The sequence below is a fragment of the Polyodon spathula genome, chromosome 5 (genome assembly GCF_017654505.1).
Source record: "Polyodon spathula isolate WHYD16114869_AA chromosome 5, ASM1765450v1, whole genome shotgun sequence".
In the NCBI taxonomy this organism is placed as follows: Eukaryota; Metazoa; Chordata; class Actinopteri; order Acipenseriformes; family Polyodontidae; genus Polyodon; species Polyodon spathula.
The window spans coordinates 20,006,097-20,019,404 of NC_054538.1; the positions used below are offsets into that span (position 1 = coordinate 20,006,097).

Sequence of the window (13,308 nt, forward strand, 5' to 3'; positions counted from 1 at the left end):
CAAGGTATATATTACGTTTATTGACACTGCGCAGTCAGCGCATAGCTTTGCATTCCTAACACCTGCGCGTGTTGAGTGTGCTCTCGGGTTTGCAAACTATTAAACTTGTTAACTCAATCTTGTTTGTTCTACTGAGTCTCTCTCTTACAGGAGTTTGAGTTGTAAACTTCCACGACAAAGACCTGCAGCCTGCGATCGGCTTGAACAGATACCTTTTTCAGAAACTGATACGGGATAATCACCCCAGCGTTTGCCTTGGTGTGGAAGTCCACCACGTAAGACGTATAAAATCCTAAAAGTACTTGGAATCAAATCTGTAACATAGCCCAGATTAATCACAGGAGGAAGATAGCTGGACATATCATTTGAAGTCGACAGAGATTGAAATATATTCAGTTCGTTATTCAGCTAGCAGTGCTGGAGTCTGCAGTAGAATATCCCAGACATACTCTGACGTGCACGTCGTGTGGAGGATTTGCTGTTTCAGTGGAATACCTAAATAATTAATGAAAAACAATTATTTCGTCCCCTGGTGTGGAAACGCAACGCAAGGAAGACAGACCCCCAGAACCTGGACTTTGCTTGCCTGCAGGAGAGCATTTGAGTGGGTTTTGATGAGATACAGACCAGCTGGAAGAGACATCGAAAGTCTAAGTATTCAACAATTATGAACTCAAGACTAAGCAGACCTTAAAGTAAAATTAGCATTTTAGAGTTAGAGGTAGACTGTAAAGAAAGCATTACTGCTTTCAATTCATGTTTTGAGTTAGAACACTATAGTAACTGTTTGTTGTATGTGACTTATACAAATTGATGTGGGTATTACAAGGCTGATCCAGCAATCCATTCTGATTTCAATATAGGTTGGTCCTACATGATTTTGAATTCAAATAAGGTATTACATGATAACAACTTAAACAAGTCAAAATATATATACACACCTTGCACACTACACATCCCAAATAACAACGATGAGTGTTGAAATAAATATGCCAAGGTGCAACAAGATTATGTTTCTGAACAGATTCCTTCCTCAAATTACATCAATGGTCTCACATAGGGCAGCAGAACGTTCGCATCAAAAGGATCTGGTCGGGAGCCAGAGATTACCCCCCCGGGCACAAAGTTTTTTAATGTCGGCGGCATCGATAGGGATTCAGGGTTCTCACTAGGAATGTTTCACAGCGGAGGAGCGGGGGGGTGGGGTGGGAGCAGTGAAAGAAACGGAGAGCCTCACAACCCCCTGCAGGAGAGGCAGGAAAAGTCATGCACATGCTTACGCTGTGTGGAAGTAGTTGTCAGCATATATAATATTCTATATGTCAGTAGGTAAAGGAAACTAGATTTTTGCCAGTGCTGTTGTTTTAAGAATGGCCTACGATTATGTGGATGTAATTAGTGCTGTTTTTATTGTTCTTTCAAATATAGCATATAGGTTTTCTAAACATTTTTTTCTTTTAATTCACGGCTTCCCCCCCCCCCCCCCCCCCCCCCCCCCCCAATAGTAGCCTACTGCATAGTAGTAGTTTCTGCATGCAACTTGTATTTTGTAGTTAATATAGGCTATTACTGATTACTAAAAAAGCTATACAAATAACGTGCATCATCTCACATTTTAAATATTCTAATAAACTTTACTGTGATCATGCGAATGTGGAGTTTTGCTTTAGTTGTCGTTGTTCCGATATATATTGTTGCTGCACCATTAAAAGACGGAACTTACACGATCACACGTGTGCTTGCAAGAAGTGGAAAACCTGTTTGTTACTGTTGTTCATTAGTTAAGGAATATACAACAAATGTTTTTATCACTTGTCAAGTAAAACTGGACATGTACTGTGCCCAACATTTTATATTTTAAAACCTACATACTATTTGAAAATCTATGTATGGGAAACTGAAGTCTACACGGGTTGCGTAGAGGATTGATACTAGACCCTGATGCTTCCGATAGAACGAGGGAGTGGTTGTACAGTACTTGTTAGCCTATTTGTTTTTCAATGGGTTTCTCGCTATATCACAGCCCTCGATATATAGCGGATTTATATTGGACCCCGACACCCGCGATATAGTGAGTGGGTGGTGTAGTAGAATAATAAAGCCAACAATACCACCTGGTTTATACAGCTGTCATTTACATAACTTAAATTAGCTAACTCACTCCCAGTAGGGAGCTCAAAAAATAGCCAGATACATTGAAATTACTTTGTGGGTGGCTACAGAAAAATAAAATGGTACGGAAGGGAACCAATGACTCAGCCTAAAAAATTCAATGAATCATTACCCTCATTTCCTATGTATTTCACATCTTGTATGTACTGCACTTAGCTGCCTAGCTAGTCACTGAATACCCAAAAAAATAATAAATATGTATTCAGTAGGTTTTATGGATTTCAAGCTCAGTTATTCATTAGTTTACTGCACAAGTTATAGGCTACAATTATACATCCAAACCTTTTTCATTCATGTATTTATAATCTATATATATTATATATATATATATATAATGATGTTAATACATATATATATATATATGTATAAATATATATATATATATATATATACACACACACACACACACACACACACACACACACACACACACACACACACAGTGCCTATACAAAGTCTACACCCCCTTGAACTTTTTTTCGTATTTTGTTGCGTCAGTGCCTCACAATTTCATGCATTTAAATGAGGATCCCCCCCCCCCCACTTATCTACACACCACACTCCACACTGTTAAGGGGAAAAAAGTTTTTATTGAGAAAAAAATTATATATTAAAAATACAAAACTGAAAGATCATAATTGGATAAGTCTCCACCCCTCTGTTAATACTTGGTGGAAGCACCTTGGCAGCAATTACAGCTGTGAGTCTGTTGGGATAGGTCTCTACCAACTTTACACACCTAGATTTGGCAATATTTGACCACTCTTTACAAAACTGTTCAAGCTCGGTCAAGTTCCTTGGGGAAGCGTTGACAGACAGTAATCTTCAAGTCATGCTGCAAATATTCGATTGCATTTAGGTCGGGGCTCTGACTGGGCCACTCAAGGACATTTACCTTTTTGATCCTTAGCTTTGGCTTTGTGCTTTGGGTTGCTGTCGTTCTGTCACAGTTTCAGCTTTCTTGCAGAGGGCTCCAGATTTTCCTCAAGGACTTCTCTGTACTTTGCTCCATTAATTTTCCCTTCTATCCTGACAAGTGCCCTGGTCCCTGTCGATGAGAAACATCCCCATAACATGATGCTGCCACCACCATGCTTCACAATAGGGATGGTGTTCTTTGGGTGATGCGCTGTGTTGGGTTTGCACCAAACATAATAACACTTTACATTTAAGTCAAAAAGTTCCATTTCAGTTTCGTCAGACCACAAAACTTTTTGCCACATTGTATACTTCAAATGGGATTCAAGGTGGGCTTTCTTGAGTAATGGCTTCTTTCTTGCCACCCTACCATACAGGCCAGATTTGTGGAGTGTTTGGGATATTGTTGTCACATGCACACTTTGACCAGTCTTGGCTATAAAGGACTGTAGCTCTTGCAAAGTTGCCATTGGCCTCTTGGTAGCCTCTCTGATCAGTCTCCTTTTTGCTCAGTCATCCAGTTTGGAGGGATGGCCTCATCTAGGCAGGGTCTTGGTGGTTCCATACACCTTCCACTTCTTAATAATCGTCTTGACCATGCTCCAAGGGATATTCAAGACATTTGATGTATTTTTTATACCCATCCCCTGATCTGTGCCTTTCAACAACTTTGAAAGCGCCTTGGTGCTCATGGTTGAGTTTTTGCTTTGAAATGCACTACTCAGCAGATGGAACCTTCAGGAACTGATGAATTTATCCTGAAATCATGTGAATCACTAGAATTTAATACGAGTGGAGGCCACCTAACTTGGTGTGTGATTTTGAAGGCGAATGGTTACAAGGTGGTTACAAGGCAGACGGACACTTATCCAACCAAGCTATTTCAGTTTTTATTTTTAATTAGTTTTCTACAAATTTCTAGAATATTTTTTTTCACTTGGAAATTGTGGGGTAGGATGTGTAGATAAATGAAGAATTCCAGACTATAAGGCAACAAAAGGTGAAAATTTTGAAAGGGGGGTGTAGACTTTCTATAAGCACTGTGTGTATGTGTGTGTGTGTATATATATATATATATACACACACACACATTTGTAGTAAAAAGTTCATATACCCCAATGGAAATTTATAATTTATAGAAAAAAAAAATCTTTGTAGCAAAAGTTTTGCAATGTGGATGAGGAAAAAAAAAGTTACAAGAAACAGTCTACAATCATTTATTTTCTGCAATTTTTTTTTGCTAAATTAAAAAAATGCTAATACAAAAAGTATTCATACCTCTTTAAAGGATTACGATTTGTCAATGAGCTAATTGGTCAAAAATCACTAAAGAATCATGCCATTTTTCAACGCAAAATTGTTCCAGTTCATTCAAATTCCAAGGACTTCTCTTGTGCACATCCTTCTTCAACTCGTACCAAAGATTAAAAATCAGATTTAGATTGGGATATTGACTAGGTCATTCCAGAACCTTGATTTTATTCTTCTTCCACCATTCTGAAGTAGACTTTGATGTGTGCTTTGGATCGTTGTCGTGTTGGAACGTCCCATTGTGCTTTAAAGCAAGTTTTGTAGCAGTAGGTTTCAAATGATTGGCCAATATCTTTTAGTATGCTATGGAATTCATTTTACCATGTATTGGAACAATTTCCTGTGCCATTAGAGGAGAAAAAAAACAGTCCCACAAGGATATTACCACCTCCATGCTTCACAGTAGGTACAGTGTTCTTTTCTTTGTACGCCTCACCAGACTTTCTCCAAACATAACGAATATCAGTGTGACCAAATATCTCGATTTTTATTTCATCACTCCACAAAACCTTTGACCAGAACTCATATCCATCATTCAAATGCAGTTTTGCAAACTTTAAGCAACAGTCCTTGTGACGTTTTCCTAAGAGTGGCTTTTTCCTTGGCCTGCGACCAATGAGACCTTCACCATGTAATACTCGACCTGTGGTTGAAATGGGGAACCCCAATCCCACTTGCAGACAATTCACTTTGAATATCTTTGGCAGTCAATCTCAGATTGTTATTAACCTTCATGTTCTGGTGAAACAATCTTCTTTCTTTCAGACCAAGGAAGCATTGTGGCAGTACCATGAGTCTTGTACTTCTTGATAACAGAAACAATGCTTGAAATTGGGATACTCAACTGCTTGGAAATCTTCTTGTATACTTCTCCAGCTTTATGACAATAAATAATTTTCTGCCCAAGGTCTTCATGTAGCTATTAACTTTTTCCCATATTGACTAATTCGTAATAACAGCAATCATCCTATGCATAACCCTTTTATACTCCAAGAATGATCACTTACAAGCCAACATTTTCTAGACTTTGAGAATTAGGTTTGCATCATCATACTGAAATTTCTAGCACCTTGTAGACCAGTGGTGCTTAACCTGGGGTACGCGATCATCTCCTAGGAGGTAGGCGACCTTGGCATGTAAAATGTTGTGAATATCAAAAATACCAACAAAACTTTCACAAAACGTTTGGCGCTTCTATTAAGTAGATCGGTATATAAGGTATTTTAGGGCAACATACCTTACGGCTTATGCAGTTGCGTTTGTAACCAAGGCAACTGGTGAGGCGACACCAGTTAGCTAGTTTGTCACATGCTGTGTACGTGTTTCAGGTTGTGCTTTTGAATACTTGAAGCTAATTTGCTAGCTAGCTTGTGGCGCAATGGATGCGGTGCTGGGAGCAGTAGCAGTAAAACCAATACATCGGATTTGGAAAACCCCAAAACACCGTCAGTTTCATGAGGATTACATCATTACATCAGATTTAGATCCACCGCAACCGTTGTTTAAATTTTGTCAAACAGCAGCATGAAGCCAGCGCATTTACAACATCTGAAAACAAAACACCCTGCACATGTCAGTAAGCCAGCAGAGTTTTTTTAAAAGAAAACTTTCAGAGTTCAAGACTTGCCAGTTTACAATGCACAAAGCTTCATCTACCTCAACCAAAGCACTTGAGGCGTCATATGTGGTCTCGCTGTTTGTTGCAAAATCGCAAAAGCCATAAACAATTGCAGAGGAATTAATTTTGCCCGCTGCTGTGGTGCTAGCAGAGAACATGCTTGATAAAAAAGCTGCAGACACTCAAGAAAGTACCCTTGTCAAATGACCATTTGTCGTAGGATCGATGACATGGCTGAGGACACTGTCTCACAAGTTGTAGAATAACTAAGTGGCTACTACATTTGTCCTCCAACTTAAAGAATCTATAGATGTTAGTGGGGAAGCAGAGCTTCTCGCTTTCGTTCGATACACAGACAATATAAGTGCTGACACTGAGGAGCATATACTGTTATGCAAAAGTTTAATAGCAAAAGCGACCAGAGAGGAAATTTTTATCCCGTTAATGATTTTTTCTCTGAACACTGTTTGAGTTGGAATTCATTGAGATATGTCTGCTCTGACGGGGCCGCAGCGATGATAGGGAGAGTGAACGGTGTCAGAGCTCGGTTCAGAAAAGAAAACCTTTCTGTGTAGTGGTTGCACTATGTTATACACAGAGAAGAGCTGGCTTCTAAAAGTGTTAAATGATACCATAAAAATAATCAACTTCATCAAGACAAGACCACTTAATGCTCGGTTGTTTCGCAACCTGTGTGAAAACATGGGATCTGAACACTGGCAGCTGCTGCTCCATAAGGAGGTGTGCTGGTTTTCCAGAGGGAAGGTATTGCAAAGGCTGAAATGTGAGCTAAAGTGAACACCTTCCTATCAGAACATTCATTTTTTCTTGCCTCTGTGTTTGAAAACACTGAGTGGTTAGCGCGACACTCCTATCTTGCCGATGCATTTAGCAAGTTGAATGACCTGAACCTGTCCTTGCAAGGCAGTGACACCAACATCCTGAATCTGTATAATAAAGTGTGTGGTTTGATCAAGAAAATTGAATTCTGGAAGACAAAATGTGGACAGGGGGATTTTAGCTGTTTTCCTCAGCTTGATGCTTATCTCTGTGATGGAGAAATCGAGAGAGCAAAAAATTAAACGTATTGTAGAAGGATATCTGGCCCAACAAACTTGTGAATTCAAGTTATACTTTCCTGACACCGAGAAAAAACCTGCCCAACTGGACAGGGTCCAAAACCCCTTCCTTTTGCCAGTCACCAGCAGCAGTAACTTACCTGCCAACCTGCAGGAAAAACTGCTGGAGCTGTCCTCAGACCGTGGCCTGCAAATTAGGTTTGCTGACTCCACACTAACTTTGGTCCAGAAAGAATACTCTGACCTTGGAAAGCATGCTTTGGATCAACTGCTACCATTTGGATCAAGTTACATGTGTTTAGTGGCATTTTCTGCAATGACCCAAATCAAAACAAAACACAGGAAGATACTAAATTTTGAAAAACATTTAACAAGTGCTGTTGCCTTGTTGCAAAAGACAGAGTCAAGTTTCGCACTGAATTGTAAGTATATTGACTATTTTTCAATCACACAGATCAGGGACTATATAAAAACAATGTTAGTATTAATATGTTGCTGCACTTTCTTGTGCACCTATTCACATTAGCAAGTTGTTTTGTGTGTAGTAATTTAGGGGTACTCAAGATGAACAAAAGAAAAGGGTATAATAATCAGAAAAGGTTGAGAACCACTGTTGTAGACAGTACTATCATAGCATCAAAGGGTATGAGCACTTTTGAATTAGCATTTTTGGAGGTTTGCAAAATAATTGCTGAAATAAATCATAGTAGACATCTATTTGTTGTAACTTTTTCTTCATCCACAAAAGCAAAACTTTTGCTACAAATCAATTTTCCTAAAATTCTTTGTTTGATAAATTTCTAGAAATAAGTTTCCATTAGGGTATGTAAACTTTTGATTACAACTGTATATATTGAAACTAATGTATATTATTTAACATATAATTTAAAAATATATAAATTTTATATATACTATATCATATATATCTATATATATATATATATATATATTATATATATATATATATATATATATATATATCTATATATATATATATATATATATATTAGGAAAAGGACACAAGATATTTTTATTTTACTTTCTAATAAAATTATATACACGACTCGAACCTACAGAAAATGCACACGATTTTCTAGACCTGTCTAATATTTAAACACAATTATCCATTATCAATGCAAAGCTCACAACAATAATGGGCACACCCCGTGATTACTGTGCAGAGCAGGTAGGTTGCTGCCAGCCTCCAGCGAGCATGCCAACTGAGAAAAATACACGTATGCATAAATCCAGCTTTCCAGCTGGGGGTTTACATTAACCCAAAACAATTATTTTCTTGACAGTTACATTCAATGATTAAATGTGTTAAACAGTCGTTTGCTAGGTTAACAACTATCAGTTTAGAACCAGTCACAAACAAATGTGTTAAAGGCAGTAAAAAATAGAAATACTGCTACAGTAAGCAGTGTTTCGCTTTTTAGTTAAGACAGATCCCCAAAGCGAAATAATCTATGAATTGTCATGGCTTTACAGGAAATACAGCTTTAAAAAATATCAGTTAAATACTTTGACAAAGCCTTAGTTAAGCAAAAACAATGAAAAAATAAGATATCGACGTGTCTGGGACGGTTGCATAACTACACATTTGTAATTCCAGAACAGCCATATAACATTAACGTTAGTTATTAAAATATGTTTAAGTCCTAGAGGTCCTCCTGTAAGTTTGAATTCTTATTTAAATGTGTTGTTGTTGCGGTATTAATTATCATTGACGTTTGGTCCGTACAGACAACAGGAAAGCAGTGAGTACGGGTAAAAACTAGCGAGCACTTAATAAAAATAAAAAAGGTAGCTAAATAAAGAAACGAGGCACTACAGCGTGTGTCTGATTAATGGTATGTACAATTACAAACTGCGGGTCAAAATCTTTTTCCACCCTTTCGAAATTACTCCCACCGAGTACGACTCTGTACACAGCCCTGGACGCGGCCTGCAGCCACCGCCTCCTTATGGAAAATAAGAGCCCTGTCCACGTACCTCTAATCGTTTTTTCTCTTATGGAAACCCCTCACTCTTTGAAACTGCTGTTGCGAGACTGTTCCTGCCTTGTTATATCGTCTGGTTCCTCCAACTACCGTAATCCTCCGGGACTCGGCCAGTTTATACAGCGCACATACAATTACGTGCGCCTAGCAAGGATTCAAGCATAGCAAAAAGGGGAGGACAATCAATCCCTTGGGTCAATCGTGCTTCCCATGATTCATTGCGTTAACCACTACAGGTGCCATTATTGGAGCCCACTCACAGGCGGGTAATACAAAAGCATTGGCCAGGCGGCAGAGGAAACAGCTACAATTTCTAGTTTTGTAAGGAAACAATCCATGTTAAAGTGACACTTTGAATTGATTTGTAATTCGATTTTAACGTTAATATTATATTCCTAAAGATTATTTATGCACTTTGAGTGTCTTTGAAGAATTACATCTTAATTTGCATGAAATGTGTATTTTTTATTTTCTTTTTATTTCTCCTGTTGAAAGTTAACGTTGTATGCTTTTGTATAAAGCTGTCTAACTGGGCTCCATTTATAGCCGTTGTTGTTTATCTGTAATTGTATATATTTGTGTGATTGTTGTTTATATTTTGGCGTCCCGATGAAGGTGTGAATGCACTGAAGAATCTTTTTTTGCCTTTTCTTTAAAAAAAAAAAAAAAAAAAAAGTAAAATAACATTGTAACAAATTAACTTAGTTTCATCCATATGGATTTGCCGATGTTCCCGCGCATCTGAAATATTTTGGTGTGATACATTTTACTTGACCGCGTTCTTTGTTTTGAAACGTTTAAAGAGCTTTTTAAAAACCCGGTTGTCGTGTATTTGTTCGTGCTTCTCCGAAGAGTGAATATTTCAATTCTGATTTAACTTATTACCTTAATGGCTGTGGGGAGCAATATGGAAATACTCAAAGAAAAAGTCGATTGTTTTATCACTTCTTGCTTGCATATTTCCTTTTATCGCTTACCATTCTTTTTTAAGTGTTTAATTATTGCAACAAACAGCAGAGGTGAAATTTCAACACATGGTGTCACAATAACTTTTAACCTATACAGTATTGCCCCAGTAAACACACTGCAGCGTATTTGAGGAATTAACGGTTCTGCGTAACTCAGAACCCTTTTTTGATACCTATTTTTATAACGATTATTTAAAAACGTATAAGAATTAACTTTGCATGTATTTTTGCATTGACTGTCCAGAGTCACAGCAGTGTTATTCCAGCCTTTCTTCCAATTCGGCTGGAATTTAATAGTCGTTGCAAAATGTATTCATTGTCACTCTATCCCATTTGCAACCTGAACAAGAATATCCTTTCTGGGCTCCAGGCACTCGACCATGTCTTAGGTTCGCCCATCTATTACATCATTGTCCTATCATTTTTTTTTTTTTTTTTTTGCTATCCATGACCGATTCCCGGATATGCTGTATCAGGGCTTTTCAATCGCGGGTATATTGGACGACTCTGAAATGCACAAATAAAAATGAATGTAAAATAAAATTATGGTCTTGAATTGATATTTTAACCACTATTATGTAATCGTTGTTTAGCAGCTCAAAGAGAATCGGAAATAAAAAAAAATAAAATACTGAATCTTCACGTCTACATTTCGACTGAGTGGATTTCCGCTATCGCCAGTAAACGGGATTGGGCTTTTTTTTTTTTTTTTTTTAAGAGTCGTTGTTGGAATTTGCATTAACACCCATACTCTAGCTTGGATTGCGCTTGTTTTGGGCTTGTTTTGAAAGGCAGTGCTGCTTTTCTTTCTCGTGAGATTTGGCAACACTGAAAGCAGGCGCTTGACGACTGTGACTATGGAGAGTGCTATGTCGGCTCATGATCTTCACTGTTTTCAACGTGTTGTCAGTGAAGCACAATGTATCAACACTCCTATAAACAAATAGTAATCACAATACTCATACTTTGACCTGTCTGTTTTATTTACTACCGCGGCTGCAAGAGTAACAGCAGGGCTGGTTTACTTGCAAAAGAAAAACGAAGGAAGAAAACACCAGCCTACAGAAAGTGCAAAGCCACATAAAGTTATACAGAGTCCTTCTTGATATGTTTCTGCTGGCTTTAATTAAAAAAAAAAAAGTGTGTCATTGTTAGTTATAGTTTTAGCTTGAGGTTAATGTTTTTTGATATTGTAAACATTAAATGGCACACCATAATCCTGACTGGAAAGTAAATGGTAGTGTGTGATCAACTTTACAGTGCAGACTATTAATTTCTAATGACTGCCGAACAGGCCCAGTTGTTACTGTGCAGCGGGGAATGGATCCATGGATGGTGGCTAAGATGTCGTCTTGACAGGAACGGGCAACCGCCAACTGCCACTGTTCTGTGCGGGTATTGGGCTCCAGCCAGCGTCGCTGCAGTACTCCCTCAGCGCTAGTCCCTGCCACTGGGACAGAAGGCTTTTGGTGGTAATGCCCCCGCTGGACAGGTCCTCCCAGCGGGGGCGTTGGCCTCTGAAGAGCCAGGGGATGAGGGGGTTCCAGGTCCTCTTCTCGTTCCTTTCGTTCCCTCCATTCGGTGACGGAGAGTGTACAAACCTCCTGGCAAGCAAGCTCTGATGGGGGGCAGCCCTGGCATCCGTCCTGTCGCTTCTTCTATGATTCCTGCTGCTCTCTCTCACTGCGCAGTAGCTACAGTAGACCGCTTTGCAGGGGCAGCAAGACAGCGAGTCCACGTTTCTGTGTTTGTTCCCGGCCCAGTGCTGGACGTCGAAATCAAACTCTTGGAGGCGCTCCAGCCAGTGGGCAAGCTGCCTCTCCGGCTCCTTGAAACCAGCCTCTGTAGGGAGGCGTGGTCAGTCCTGAGCGTGAACTGTCTTCCTACAAGGTACGCTTTGAACTGATGAAGTGCAGCTACCACAGCCAGCAACTCTCTTTGGCTCACACAATACCGCCTCTCCGTTTTGTTGAAGGCCCAGCTGTAGTAGGTGATGACCTTCTCCCCCTCTGGTAGTACTTGCGAGAGGACAGCTCCCAGTCCCTGGTCACTTGTGTCCAGGAAGGGGGCAGCTGGAGCCAGGGGTGTCAAGACCGGAGTTTGGATGAGGGCCGCGTTGAGGGTAGCGAACATCAGTAGCCTCTGCGTAGATCCAATGAGCTGAACCAAGTTGACCCGGCTATCGGGTCCGGTGACTAGTCATTCCGGGGAGGCGTGTAAGAGTCCTTCCTGGAAGCCTCATTCAAGCGGCACTAGTCACTATTCACCGTTCCTCTTTGGTACCAGGACTGCAGGGGAGGCCCAGGGGCTGTTGGAGGGCTCAGTGACGTCCTCCGAAGCATACTTCTGCCAATCCGTCATTTTTCGCACTGCGGATCCTCAGCGAGGCCACCAGACATATAGTGCTGGAGGACAACACCGAACTGGCGGCTCCACTGCAGAACCACAGGTGCCCTATCGGCCACAGGGGTCGCTGATGCGCGGTGAGCTGTGGATTCCCCTGCCGACCTAGGCCCTCTCTACCTGGGCAGCGCTCGGCCAATTGCGCGTCACCCCCTAGGAACTCCTGGTCACGGTTGGTTGTGACACAGCCTGGGCTCGAACCTACAATCCCCAGGCTATAGGGCACATCCTGCCCCCAGAGCTGTCTTTTTTATTCCTTTAAACTTAAACTGCCTTTCCATTCATTTTATTTAAACTATTATACAGATATATACAATCTTCCTTTCCACTTTCCAAAAGTAATGAAAAAAAATGAAAGCATGTAATTAAAGCATAAGTTTTCTTTTGTTGACTTGGAGAACTCCTGTACAAGGTTCTCCTTGTTCAGACTCATAGTGATAGCTTTTTCATGAGCCAGAATAACTTAAGTTTCTCTCTGTGTCATGAAGCATGGATCGACTAAAAGGAGTAAGCACTCGGGACAGTGGAGAAGGCATTTTCACATGAAGCTGTAGATACACCAATTATTAAAACTGACACATACATCTTATGCAGCAAAGGAAATGCATCTGCATATCCATGCAAAAGTTTACAGACAACAACATAGGTTTAGCTTCATACAGAACGTAACACTCAAGATACAATAACACGGGTCCTTCCAGTCTCAATACGGTAACCAAAATGAAGGAACAGATTACGATTCTCCGCCCCCTTTTATGCTGTCGGACATGACCCCTTGGTAAATGAGTGCAAATGCCTCTCCAATCTACGGCTGCCACATCGTTTTCCTTCCGGGT

General features: G+C 40.0%; 1 protein-coding gene across 3 annotated transcripts in view; it reads right to left on the reverse strand.

Annotated features, from left to right (window-relative positions):
- The window catches only part of LOC121315691 (cullin-9-like), a 59,593-nt gene extending 50,311 nt beyond the window's left edge, over nucleotides 1-9,282 (reverse strand). For 2 of the 3 annotated variants that reach the window (XM_041250005.1, XM_041250003.1), the window contains exon 1: nucleotides 9,094-9,281. The gene's annotated coding sequence lies outside the window, so the exon portion shown is untranslated. Of the gene's footprint in view, nucleotides 1-9,093 lie in introns of all 3 variants that reach the window. The other variant, XM_041250006.1, reaches the window with a different exon arrangement.
- Between the last annotated feature and the right edge of the window lie 4,026 nt (nucleotides 9,283-13,308).